This window comes from Schistocerca nitens, chromosome 1 (genome assembly GCF_023898315.1).
Source record: "Schistocerca nitens isolate TAMUIC-IGC-003100 chromosome 1, iqSchNite1.1, whole genome shotgun sequence".
Taxonomy (NCBI): domain Eukaryota; kingdom Metazoa; phylum Arthropoda; class Insecta; order Orthoptera; family Acrididae; genus Schistocerca; species Schistocerca nitens.
The window spans coordinates 738,484,434-738,499,279 of NC_064614.1; the positions used below are offsets into that span (position 1 = coordinate 738,484,434).

A 14,846-nucleotide genomic window follows, 5' to 3' on the forward strand; every position below is an offset into this window, starting at 1 on the left:
ATTTCGCTGAGCGAGAAAGAAGTGCCATATGAAATATTAGCGTTTCTGCAAGATGAGGCACAGGAATGTGTGGTGCCATACTCGCTCGACTGATCGGAGAATGTACATGATGAGTACAGTGACGGTGATACGTGCTTAACAAGTGAAAATGATTCCAGAATGAGATTTTCACTCTGCAGCGGAGTGTGCGCTGATATGAAACTTCCTGGCAGATTAAAACTGTGTGAAAACACTCCGCTGCAGAGTGAAAATCTCATTCTGGAAACATCCCCCAGGCTGTGGCTAAGCCATGTCTCCGCAGTATCCTTCCTTTCAGGAGTGCTAGTTCTGCAAGGTTCGCAGGAGAGCTTCTGTAAAGTTTGGAAGGTAGGAGACGAGATACTGGCAGAAGCAAAGCTGTGAGGGCCGGGCGTGTGTCGTGCTTCGGTAGCTCAGATGGTAGAGCACTTGCCCGCGAAAGGCAAAGCTCCCGAGTTCGAGTCTCGGTCGGGCACACAGTTTTAATCTGCGAGGAAGTTTCAAGTGAAAATTATATTGAAAAAGGTGTCAAGCCACGTAGGCGATCGCCCTTGTCGGTCAGGGAGCCGCAAATCCCGTCTCCAATGAAGCGTAGTAGGAGACAATCGTTGTACAAGGGACGGGTACTAAACTTAATTACGTTCATTGATGATCATCCTTAGCATAGTAAACAATCATGAACAGGTTTCGAATAGGTCCGCAGCAATATGACCGTGTAGTCCATAAGAAAAACTACGGAATTTTAAGGGACGACAAGGCGCACTTGTTACCAGAAACTGATGTTTGCTCGTTTTAAGGATACTCCGTACGTTTTGCAGAATGTGCATGATATTGACCTATTACGTTTGCCCATCAGATTGCGTACAGCGCGCATTACAGTGATTTCACGGGAAGCAGTGGACGTTTGCATAACCTCAAACATTGCTACAGAATTGCAAGAAGTGAGATAACGAAATTTCAAACAAAGCGTCAACTTGACGATGCACAGAATAAAAACAGCAGAATCGGCCCGAAAATTTGTAGGTGATGTAAACAAACTTATCCCATCTTTCAGTAAGGAAATTGTTTTCAACTCCGACCAATCTAGATCTAAAGAGGAAATGCATATGAATGGAACCCTGGAAATTAGAGATACGAGAGTGTTGTATGAAAATGAACATCAATGCCTTAACGCGTCGTATACAATTATGCCGACTGTTAATCTGGATGGTAAATTGGCTGGAAAGTTATGTATTGTGCTGCGAGAAGTTGGAAGTACTCTGCCCCCTATGCTTCTGTCTCGAGTGCGTGACCTTGCAAGGGCAGTAGGGAATATTTACGTCACAGCAAGCAAGAGAACTAAAATTGTGGTATGAGCGCCGCTTTTGGCCAGTAGCTGGTCAAATTAACTTGGTTTTGCTTGATTCCCGGTCTGCGTATAAAAATCCTACACCTTTTAGAGTAAACTGACCCTCCTGAAAAGTGTGTGGCCTTGCAGTTCATACCGGCTGGAAGCACTGGACAAATTCAAAATGTCTGTTTCTCTGTGCCTGCAAAACGTATTATCGCACAATCTGTAGCTACACCTTAAAGGCTAGCCAGCTTCACGATAAGCTCCACGGCACTGTTCCGCACTCGCGTGCATGCCATCACATTCCACCAGTTCTCACCAGCCGGTTACACCAGTACGATTCTATATGCATTCTTTAAGAGGGGGTACGTAGCTGAGCGACTGCACGGTTTGTGACATCCAAAGAGCTCGCCTTCGATCTTCGTGGTGCGAACCTTTGTGATCACTGTGACGCGCCATTTTTTCATACGGTGTTCATGGTGCAAGCTAATGGTTTGTTTTGAACATTTCTTGAATGTCGACGACGTCTATTTGGTGAAGTTAATACGTGCATCCCGTAGAAGGTTGATCGCTACAGCACTCGGACACTAATTTTCTGTCGCCCTCCTGATGCACGTGGTGAGTCATTAGCAGCTAATACTTTTCTGGTCACAACTGTTAGCACAGTACTTTCAAGTGAGCCTTACTAAAGACTGAACTTGCCAACTTGCTCTCCAGGGGTTCATTGTGGGATCCGTACCAGATCGGATAGATGGGGGAAACAGAGGCAGCAAATAGCACTAGCGCGTTTCGTCTCGGATTCATTTAGTAAGCGTGAAAAAGGCACGGAGATGCCATCCCCAGCGGCAGACGCTGCAAGAGAGGCGTTCTGAACCACGGCGTAGTTTTTTTACTATTAAGGTTTAGAGAGCGTACGTTCCTAGAAGAATTAACCAATGTACAGTTTCTTCCTATACATACCTCCCCAAAAGACCATGAACGTAAAATTAGAGATATTCGAGATCACGCTGAGGCTTGCCAACTATCATTCTTCCTGCGAACCATTCGCAAATGGAACAAGAAAGGTGGCGGGGAGGGGAAATGATAGTGATAAAAAAAGGAGCTTTCTGTTTCTTATTTATATAAATGATACGCCTTTTAGTATTACAGGTGATTCTAAAATGTTTCTGTTTGCTGATGACGCCAACTTGGTAGTGAAGGATGTTGTAAGCAAAACTGACAGTATCAAATAATGCAGTTCAAGACGTAAGGTCCTGGCTTGCAGAATACAAATTCGTCCTAAACTACAACACGTTTTTACGGTTTCTGACTGACACACACACACACACACACACACACACACACACACACACACACACACACACACACTCCTTCTGTCTCTCTCTCTCTCTTCAAGTAAAACTGATATTATGATTACACAGAAAGGGCGCGTGATTAGTGAGACTGAACAGCTTAAATTCCTAAGCGTTCAGATAGATATTAAGCTGTCGTAGAAAGCTCTCATTCAGGATCTCGTTCAAAAACTAAATGCTGCTTTATTTACCATTAGAACAGCGTCTGAAATAAAGGGTTCAGCACGACAAGTAGTCTGCTTTGCTTATTTTCATTCACTTACGACGTATAGAATTTTTTTAACTCTTCTGATTCAAAAAGAGTGTTTTCGTTTCAGAAAGAGTCTGTTCGAGCAATATGTTGTGTAAGTTTACGAACATCTTGTCGACCCTGTTCAGCAATCTGGGAATCCCAACATTGGCTTCTAATACATATTTTCTTTCTTTTGTCATTAACAGTATCTGCTTATTCGCAAGAGTTAGCAGCTTTCATTCAGTTAATGCTAGGCAGATATTCAGTTTGCATTTGGAACGCACCTCCTTGGCTCTTGTGCAGAAAGGCGTGCACTCTTCAACTGTATCCATTTTCAGTAAGCTGCCACAAGAATACAAAAATCTTTGCCAGAAATCCATTCAAGTCTAAACTGAAGAGTTTCCTCATGGCTCACTCCTTCTTTTCTGAGGAGGAACTCCTGGATAAATTTTAAAAAATCTAATTCCAGTGTTACGTTGTTGATTATTTATTTAAACATGCGGTTTGTCGTCTGCATAGGATTCATATGCGTTTCATTTTATCTGTTATTACTCTTCTATTATAATTTCATGAACTGACTCGTTCCATGATGATGGAGACTTGCTTCTCAATTTGTTCTGCGGGACATGACATACACACTGAAGAGACGAGGAAAATGGCACAGCTGCCTAATATCGCGTAGGGCCCCCACGAGCACGCAGAAGTGCCGCAACACGACGTGGCGTGAACTCGACTAACGTCTGAAGTTGTGCTGGAGGGAACTGACACCATGAACGTTGCAGGGCCGTCCATAAATCCATAAGGGTACGGGGGTGTGGACATCTCTACTGAACAGAAGGCTGCAAAGCATGCCAGATACGCCCAATAATGTTCATGTGTGGGGAATTTGGTGGCCAACGGAGGTGTTGACGCTCAGAAGAGTGTTCCTGTAGCCACTCTGTAGCAATTATGGACGTGCGGGGTGTCGCATTGTCCTGCTGGAATTACCCAAGTCCGTCGGAATGCGCAATGGACATCAATGGGTGCAGATGATCAGACAGGATGCTTACGTACGTGTCACCTGTCACATAGCAGTGGTCCCAGACCACTCCAACTGCACACACCCCACACCATTACAGAGCCTCCATCAACTTGAACAGTCCCCTGCTGACGTGGAGGGAACATGTATTCGTGAGGTTGTCTCTATTTCCGTACACGTCCATCCGCTCGATATAATTTGAAACTAGACTCGTCTGACCAGGCAACAGGTTTCTAGTCATCAACATCCAATGACTGTTGACCGGCCCAGGCGAGGCGTAAAGCTTTGTGTCGTGCAGTCATCAAGGGTACACGAGTGAGCCTTCGGTTCCGAAAGCCCGTATGGATGATGTTTCGTTCAATGGTTCGCACGCTGACACTTGTTGCTGGCCCAGCATTGAAATCTGCAACTTTCTGCGGAAGGGATGCACTTCTGTCACTTTGAACGATTCTCTTCAGTCGTAGTTGGTCCCGTTCTTGCAGAATCTTTTTCCGGCCGTAGCGATGTCGGAGGTTTGATGTTTTACCGGATTCCTGATATTCACGGTACACTCGTGACACATTCGTACGAGAAAATATCCACTTCATCGCTGCCTCGGTTACACTGTGTCCCATCGCTTGTGCACCGACTATAACACCACGTTCAAGCTCACTTAAATCTTGATAACCTGCCATTGTAGCAGCAGTACCCGATCTAACAACTGCGTCAGACACTTATTTTCTTATATAGTCGTTGCCGACCTTCTGCTTGTTTGCATCTCTTTGTATTTGAGTACGCACGTCAATACCAATTTCTTTGACGTTTCAGTGTGAAATACAAAGCTTCCGCCACACACCGTAAGATACCTCGCGGATTATGGAAGTGGAAGTAAATGTGATGCACAGGAGGCGTGGAGAGCTGACCTCTGTGGATTCGCGTCGCTGGAATCTCTGCCTCCCTGACCGGCAGGTTGGACTTCGCACAGCACGGCTGCCCGTAATTAAGCCGGCGGATAATGAAGACAGCTATTGGCCGGACTCGCCTCATTACTGTTTATTGCGGGCTCAAGACCGGCAGGAGCCACCGAAGTCACGTCGAGGGCTGATGCGTTGTCTGTGTTAGCGCTGCCCGGTCTGTGGGCGGCCAGCACAATCGTCTGGCTGTTTGTAGGGGAATACAAGACAGATACGCCGATGAAGTGGCGGTTATGTCCCATGTCTAGATTGGTGCAGCTCTCCATGCTAGTGCACCCTGTGAATAGCTGTTGCACCTTTGAAGCTACACAGACAGAAAAAATCGCAGCAAAAAGAAAAAAATAGTGCTGTTAAATTTCGGGAATGCTTTTGACTAGGTAGCGTAGTTTTATCATCAACACTTCAAGATCACAAGTTAATATAACCGCAAGATAAGCCATTACAAATGTGAAATGTTGGTTCATTAGTAACCGGTGTAACCGCCAGTATGTTGAATGCAGGCATGCAAACGTACATGCATGTTCTACTAGTACTCGACGTCAGTTTGTGCGATAGAGTTCCATACCTTTTGTACTTGGTCGGTCGATACAGGGACAGTAAATGCTCGTTGTAGATGACGCTCGAGTTGTCGCCCGATGTTCCGCATGTGCTCGATTGGACACACATCTGGTGATAGAGAATCCCAAGGAAACATGTCGACATTCTGTAGAGTATGTTGGGTTATAACAGCGATGTAGACGAGCGTTATCCTGTTGGAAAGTACTTCCAGGAATGCTGTTTATGAATGGCAGTACAAGTCGGATCACCAGACTGATGTACAATTTTGCAGTGAGAGTGCTCCTGCTGTTATACGAAATTGCACCGCAGACCATAACTCCAGGTGTTGGTTCATGGATCTAGCACGCAGGCAGGTTGGTTGCAGCCCTCAAATGGCCTTAATCAACACACGGCCATCACTGGCGCCGAGACAGAACCAGCTTTCATCAGAAACCACAACAGACCTTCACTCTGCCCTCCAATGAGCTCTCGCGTGACCCCATTGAATTCGCAAATGGCGGCGGTTTTGGGTCAATGGACTGCACGCTACAGGACGACTGTCCCCTGGAGGTAACCGATTTGTAACATTTCGTTGTATCACTGTGGTGCCAACTGCTGCTCAGATTGCTGCTGCAGATGCAGTACGATGCGCCAGAGCCATACGTCTAACGCGATGGTGTTCTGTTGTGCCACTTCGCTGTCCGCAGTCCGGTCCTCGTGACCACCGCTCCCAGCAAACACGTACAGTGGCAACATTCCTGCCAAGTCCTTCTGCAATGGCGCAGAAGAAACACCCAGTTTCACGTAGCCCAATTACACGACCTCGTTCAAGCTCAGTGAGTTATTGATAATGGCATCTTTGTCGTCATAAAGACATTCTTGGCTGACATCGACTCATATCACGGCCAGTGCCAAAGGTAACTAACGATCACGACCCCCCCCCCCCCCCCCCTTACAGCGTGTATTGAAAGCAAATCTGATTCACATCCTTACAGTGGCGTTTCTAGCGTCACACTTACGCGACTGAAACGAAATTTGAATAGACATCATCCTTCGGATGTAAAAACACGCCTACAATATTTCGTCTGTGTCGCACAAACCCTTCTTTGTGTACGATTTCTTTTCCCGTCACTGTTTTTACTGCAGTCAACCCTTGGTCAACCATCTAAAATTTTTACCCACCTGCCTCCCCCCGCCCACGCTTCAACTTTTATTCCTCCCCTCACCTCCCCCCACCCCGCCCACGCTTCCCCCTACTACCAGACCTACTATTCCCTGATGAATCAGGCTGTGCCCTATCAACTAATCTTTTATTTTAGTGGCATAAAACTGTTTATTCACGAATTGAGTTCTGTGCCTCCTTATTATTTACTGTCTTCAACTACATCCGTAATCCTCAAATCACTTTACGGCATGTGCCGTACAAAAGGTATCTCTATCATTCTCGCACCCCCCACCCCCTCTCCCCTGCTCCACTCGCAAATGGTGCGTGAGAACAAAGACTTCCAATAAACTTCCTTATGAGCTCCAGTTTCTCTGATTTTTATCGTCATGGTCATTTTGGGAGACAAATATGGGAGGAAATAATCCTGCACGGTAAGGGTCCCAGGCTGATTAACAGTACTCAAGAATCGGTCGAACATGTGTTTTTAAGCCACTTACGTGACATTCCCCTAAAATTCTTTCAGTGATTCTCAGTCTAGCACCTACTTTCTCTACAATTTTATTTAGATGGTCATTCCACCTGCGGTCGCTCCGGACGGGTTACTCCTATGTATTTTGCGGTTATTAATGTTTCCAATGAGTTTTCGCCAATGGCGCAGTCGAACAGTAATGGACCTTTACAATACTGGACAGAGCTGATATGGAAGCTGTATAAATATTTAGTAGCCACCAGACGTAAGGCGCATCTACTTTGACGCATTTCGAATAGACTCAGCTTCAGAATATTTCGAAAAAGCGACAAAAATAAAGAGAAGCACAGTGACCGTACGTTAAAGACAACCTAGAAAGCCGGCCGCTGTGGCCGAGTGGTTCTTGGCGCTTAAGTCCGGAACTGCGCTGCTGCTACAGTCGCAGGTTCGAATCCTGCTCGGGCATGGTTGTGTGTGTTGTCCTTAGGTTGCTTAGGTTTAAGTAGTTCTAAGTCTAGGGGACTGATGACCTCAGATGTTACGTCCCATAGTGCTTAGAGCCATTTGAACCATTTTGAACCAAACTAGAAAATTCAACAAACAGTGTACGAAAAGTACGTACCATGTCTGGAAGAAGAGCTTCATACAGACAGTATAGGTCATGTGAATATGAAACATTCCGAAACGTAACAGAGTGCACAAGGCATGACAACGCCTAAAATAACAAACTGGCCAATATCTACGTTGATCCGTCGCGGATGCGGGACAGCGACAGGTCCCTCGACTTGCGCCATAGGGTGGTGCGGTTTCGGGTTCCGTTGGATAGGTCAGGAGTCCACTACACGTAGCAAGCGGATACACGGGTAGCAGGGGCTGTGTGGCGTGGACTGGACGGTTTTTTGGGTTATATGGCCTCGGGCAAGTACAGGAAGGGCAACAGCCTCAAAGGGTGCGGGGCAAAGTCAGGACATGCGGGAACCAAGCAGCAATCGGTATTGTAATTGTAAACTGTCGAAGCTGCATTGGTAAAGTACCGGAACTTCAAGCGCTGATAGAAAGCAACGAAGCTGAAATCGTTATAGGTACAGAAAGCTGGCTGAAGCCAGAGATAAATTCTGCCGAAATTTTTACAAAGGCACAGACGGTGTTTAGAAAGGATACATTGCATCCGACCGGTGGTGGCGTGTTTGTCGCTGTTAGTAGTAGTTTATCCTGTAGTGCAGTAGAAGTGGATAGTTCCTGTGAATTACTATGGGTGGAGGTTACACTCAACAACCGAGCTAGGTTAATAATTGGCTCCTTTTACCGACCTCCCGACTCAGCAGCATTAGTGGCAGAACAACTGAGAGAAAATTTGGAATACATTTCACATAAATTTTCTCAGCATGTTATAGTCTTAGGTGGAGATTTCAACTTACCGGATATAGACTGGGACACTCAGATGTTTAGGACAGGTGGTAGGGACAGAGCATCGAGTGACATTATACTGAGTGCACTATCCGAAAATTACCTCGAGCAATTAAACAGAGAACCGACTCGTGGAGATAACATCTTGGACCTACTGATAACAAACAGACCCGAACTTTTCGACTCTGTAAGTGCAGAACAGGGAATCAGTGATCATAAGGCCGTTGCAGCATCCCTGAATATGGAAGTTAATAGGAATATAAAAAAAGGGAGGAAGGTTTATCTGTTTAGCAAGAGTAATAGAAGGCAGATTTCAGACTACCTAATAGATCAAAACGAAAATTTCTGTTCAGACACTGACAATGTTGAGTGTTTATGGAAAAAGTTCAAGGCAATCGTAAAATGCGTTTTAGACAAGTACGTACAGAGTAAAACTGTGAGGGACGGGAAAAACCCACCGTGGTTCAACAACAAAGTTAGGAAACTACTGCGAAAGCAAAGAGAGCTTCACTGCAAGTTTAAACGCAGCCAAAACCTCTCAGACAAACAGAAGCTAAACGATTTCAAAGTTAGCGTAAGGAGGGCTATGCGTGAAGCGTTCAGTGAATTCGAAAGTAAAATTTTATGTGCTGACTTGACAGAAAATCCTAGGAAGTTCTGGTCTTACGTTAAATCAGTAAGTGCTCGAAACAGCATATCCAGACACTCCGGGATGATGATGGCATTGAAACAGAGGATGACACGCGTAAAGCTGAAGTACTAAACGCCTTTTTCCAAAGCTGTTTCACAGAGGAAGACCGCACTGCAGTTCCTTCTCTAAATCCTCGCACAAACGAAAAAATGGCTGACATCGAAATAAGTGTCCAAGGAATAGAAAAGCAACTGGAATCACTCAACAGAGGAAAGTCCACTGGACCTGACGGGATACCAAGGATACCAATTCGATTCTACATAGAGTACGCGAAAGAACTTGCCCCCATTCTAACAGCCGTGTACCGCAAGTCTCTAGAGGAACGGAAGGTTCCAAATGGTTGGAAAAGAGCACAGGTAGTCCCAGTCTTCAAGAAGGGTCGTCGAGCAGATGCGCAAAACTATAGACCTATATCTCTGACGTCGATCTGTTGTAGAATTTTAGAACATGTTTTTTGCTCGAGTATCATGTCGTTTTTGGAAACCCAGAATCTACTCTGTAGGAATCAACATGGGTTCCGGAAACAGCGATCGTGTGAGACCCAACTCGCTTTATTTGTTCATGAGACCCAGAAAATATTAGATACAGGCTCCCAGGTAGATGCTGTTTTCCTTGACTTCCGGAAGGTGTTCGATACAGTTCCGCACTGTCGCCTGATAAACAAAGTAAAAGCCTACGGAATATCAGACCAGCTGTGTGGCTGGATTGAAGAATTTTTAGCAAACAGAATACAGCATGTTGTTATCAATGGAGAGACGTCTACAGACGTTAAAGTAACCTCTGGCGTGCCACAGGGGAGTGTTACGGGACCATTACTTTTCACAATATATATAAATGACCTGGTAGATAGTGTCGGAAGTTCCATGCGGCTTTTCGCGGATGATGCTGTAGTATACAGAGAAGTTGCAGCATTAGAAAATTGTAGCGAAATGCAGGAAGATCTGCAGCGGATAAGCACTTGGTGAAGGGAGTGGCAACTGACCCTTAACACAGACAAATGTAATGTATTGCGAATACATAGAAAGAAGGATCCTTTATTGTATGATTACATGATAGCGGAACAAACACTGGTAGCAGTTACTTCTGTAAAATACCTGGGAGTATGCGTGCGGAACGATTTGAAGTGGAATGATAATATAAAATGACTTGTTGGTAAGGCGGGAACCAGGTTGAAATTCATTGGGAGAGTCCTTAGAAAATGTAGTCCATCAACAAAGGAGGTGGCTTACAAAACACTCGTTCGACCTATACTTGAGTATTGCTCATCAGTGTGGGATCCTTACCAGATCGGGTTGACGGAAGAGATAGAGAAGATCCAAAGAAGAGCGGCGCGTTTCGTCACAGGGTTATTTGGTAACCGTGATAGCGTTACGGAGATGTTTAGCAAACTCAAGTGGCAGACTCTGCAAGAGAGGCGCTGTTCATCGCGGTGTAGCTTGCTCGCCAGGTTTCGAGAGGGTGCGTTTCTGGATGAGGTATCGAATATATTGCTTCCCCCTACTTATACCTCCCGAGGAGATCACGAATGTAAAATTAGAAAGATTCGAGCGCGCACTGAGGCTTTCAGACAGTCGTTCTTCCCGTGAACCATACGCGACTGGAACAGAAAAGGGAGGTAATGACAGTGGCACGTAAAGTACCCTCCGCCACACACCGTTGGGTGCCTGCGGAGTATAAATGTAGATGTAGATATTTATCAAAGAAAAATCACCAAACAGCCGTATATTTTCTTAAGTTTTTTTATTTACACGACCAGTTTCGGCATCTCATTAATGCCATCTTCAGGCTGATATTCACCCCGTGTATACACACTCAGATGCATCAAGACATACACTATGTGATCAAAAGTATCCGGACACCTGGCTGAAAATGACTTAAACGTTCGTGGCGCCCTCCATCGGTAAAGCTGGAATTCAATATGGTGTTGGCCCACCTTTTAGCCTTGATGACAGGCATACGTTCAGTTAGGTGCTGGAAGGTTTCTTGGGGAGTGGCAGCCGATTCTTCGCGGAGTGCTCCACTGAGGAGAGGTATCGATTTCGGTCGGTGAGGCCTGGCACGAAGTCGGCGTTGCAAAACATCCCAAAGTTGTTCTATAGGATTCAGGTCAGGACTTTGTGTGGGCCATTACATTACAGGGATGTTACTGTCGTGTAACCACTCCACCACAGGCCGTACCTTACGAACAGGTGCTCGATCGTGTTGAAAGATGCAATCGCCATCCCTGAATTGTTCAGCGGTGGGAAGCAAGAAGGTGCATAAAACATCTATGGGACTTAACATCTGAGGTCAACAGTCCCCTAGACATAGAACTACTTTAACCTAACTAAGGACAACACACACATCCATGCCCGAGGCAGGATTCGAACCTGCGACCGTAGCAGCAGCGCGGTTCCGGACTGAAGCGCCTAGAACCGCTCTGTCACAACGGCCGGACACTGTTAATATCTCTGTTTTTTTCGAAACACTGCAAGTGAGACGTAAATTACAAAATGATAAACTGCCCGCTCTTGATGTTATCATCATTCGTGATACTTAACTATTGGCAAACATCGATCGCGGTTAGCCAATAGCCCCGTGGAAGTAGCCGAGTGGTCTGGGCCCTGCAGTCATGGACTGTGCGGCTGGTCCCGGAGGAGGTTAGAGTCCTCGCTCGGGCATGGGTGTGTGTGTTTGTCCTTAGGATAGTTTAGGTTAAGTAGTGTGTAAGCTTAGGGTCTGATGACCTTAGCGGTTAAGTCCCATAAGATTTCACACACATTTGAACATTTGGTTAGCCAATACCATGGCCTCCCAGCTTCCCCGACTTGAACCCGTTGAATTTTTTTTTGTGTTGGGAATTTCAAAAGCTCTGGTGTATTCCCCCCCTGTTGATAATGTCGATGAACCCCGGGAAGCCATTTTGGATGGTTGTCAGTACATTCGGAACACGTCAGGGATCTCGGAAAGATTTCGGGCATCGATCAGGAGACGTGCTGATTGCTGCCATCACAAGAATGGTGTCCATGTCGGGCGTTTGCCGCACTCCCAACACAGCAAGGCCATGTTGGCTAATATGACGAGGCCAGATCAGCCATATAGACATTTTCCACTGTAATTACCGAAGACGCTACTGCCCCTCTTCGGAAGACAGATTAGTCCAGCGTCACCACAGATAACCCTCCTATGTCGACACACCCACCATACGGCTGTCTTCATTGCTGATACAAAGAGGCAACCTGATATTTTGCGTGTGTGGCCACTTCGCTTCACCGGGTTACTTGTGCAGTCCACAACAAACGTCTTCGATATAAATGGATGGTGACTGGTAGTTCGAAAACAGAGTTAAAGTGGGTCTAATTAATTATGGTCAGAAGCACACAAGGTAAAAAACACTGATTTCATAGTCCTTGGACCGACCGATCTGCAATTACTGGTATTTGTCCGCTGACTAAACAAAGTCCAAACAAAGTAAAAATCGGTGACCTTTGCGGTAGAATTTCTGAAAATTTCCCGCGTAACACGTTTCTCAGAAACCATTAAATGCATCGAAAGCTTTTCTTCTATGGTCTTCTGTCGCCTCTACTGACAGTGACCTCCCTCTCGTGTGACTCCGTTTATGCGTTGCTCTGTTGGTTGTAAACATGGGTTATTCGTTATAAAGCAATCTGAAGTGCATAATGAGTCAATTACGTTAATCAAAAGATACGGCGTTTTCTCGAAAGATAAGATAGCTCAAGAACTGTTCATGGGTCCTACTTGTGAAACAGTGGAGGGGCTTTTACATAACGGGCGTAATCACAATATACTGGCGGGATTCTCGTTTCGGGCAGTGAGATTTAGATTAATCTCGGTTTATCTAGACTGTTTCAGCTGAATGACACGAAGGCCTCCGAATGGAGACTGAAGATAATTTCTTTCCATTTTCGAGATACCGCCATCGACACCACAGAGTGCAATAAAGTGAAGCGCCTCCCCCCACCCCCCCTTTCATCCTTCCATCATATAAAGAAGCTATTTACACAAGGATAATCACACAAAGTTATCCTCGTATTTTGTTAGCACTATATTCTCGTACTTACGATACCATTATCACAGAACTGAACCTCTCTGAGGGTAGCAATAACCGATGTTTCGGTGGAATTATAAATTATGGAGTTTGCATGGGGGCTTAATTATTAAAATAAAATGCAAATAATTTTAATTTTTGCTTTAGTAGCTGTCTGTCCGATTACGAAGTCTCGTAAACGGTTGGCCCTGACTAGTATTATTACGCTATCTGACTGCATAGAACAATAACAAGAATGAAATGGAAATTTTCATTAACACAATTAGTTAATTAAGTCCCCAGCAACTATAAAACCTACGAAACCAAAGCACAAGTATAACTGTTCTGTGTGTGGAAGTATGACTCAACGTACGCATCTGGCACGGTTCTTCTTCAATAACACACGAAATTTTAAATATCATTTATACTGAATTAATTAAAGAAAATAGAAATACCATAATTACTCAAGAAAACCAGAATTACACTCTAATACAAGAACACAAGCCAGATGCTTTGTTGACTGAACCTGTAATGACGCATTATTCAGGACATTGAAATAATGAGAAAGAAAAGAAAAGTAGTTTGTTACCTTAATTTATATTGATGAAAGGCACTCTAGACATTACAATCTCTCCACACCGACTCGCTACTATCACATCTCAACAAGAACTTTTCAGTATCACATCTCAGCAAGCACTGCCTACTAGCTCATCTCAACAAACACTCCTCACTACGACATCTCAGCACTGACTACCTCGAGTTCTCCCAAAGCACTGCCCACTACGACATCTCAATAATCACTGCCAGTGGAGGCGGCGGAACAATACTCTCTAGCGCGATCTCTGGCGCTGTAGCTCAGTGTAGCCACCTTTCATATGCCCTTCCTCCACGGGCTAGAATTTGATGGTATTTTTGCCAGCATTGGTGGTGAAAATACCACCAAATTCGTCAAAAAAATACAGACAAAAATAAAAGATAATATTAATGCGTAAATATCATATAACTAGATAAAATTTTGGCTTTGCACTGACCTTTCAATAACCTAATATATAGAATACAGTAAGCAATACAAATTCTTTCATACATGTGACTTTACATAATAGTTTACACAAGTATTATGTGGTTAAACAGTTCAATCAATAGCGTCATCAATGACGAATATGTGCAGATAAGAGTCTCATAACTTTTCACAAACAGTAATACACAAAAAATCAGTTTATACAAATATTCACATAAACGCTTTCCATAGCCCAAGAAACAAGTAGTTGACAGTTCCAGCAGTAGCACCCAGCAATGGTCAACAGGTGCAAAAACCAACAAGTGACAATTTTTTCAGTAGAAACAGTCCATCAGTGGCACCCAGTAATGTTGAATAGGTGCAGACACCAACAAGTAACACCATTTCAGTATAAGCAGTTCCATTAGTGGCACCAGCAATGTTGAGCAGGTGCACACAGCAACAGGTGACATCTTTTCAGTAGAAGCAGTCCATCAGTGGCACCCAGCAATGTTGAGCAGGTGCCGACACCAACAAGTGACATCATTTCGGTAGAAGCAGTCCATCAGTGGCACCCAGCAATGTTGAGCAGGTGCAGACACCAACAGGTGACATCTTTTCAGTAGAAGCAGTCCATCAGTGGCACCCAG

At 44.9% G+C, this 14,846-nt stretch overlaps 1 protein-coding gene across 2 annotated transcripts in view; it reads left to right on the forward strand.

Moving 5' to 3' along the window:
- The window catches only part of LOC126260239 (unextended protein), a 504,460-nt gene that overhangs the window by 23,171 nt on the left and 466,443 nt on the right, over window positions 1–14,846 (forward strand). The window lies entirely within an intron of this gene.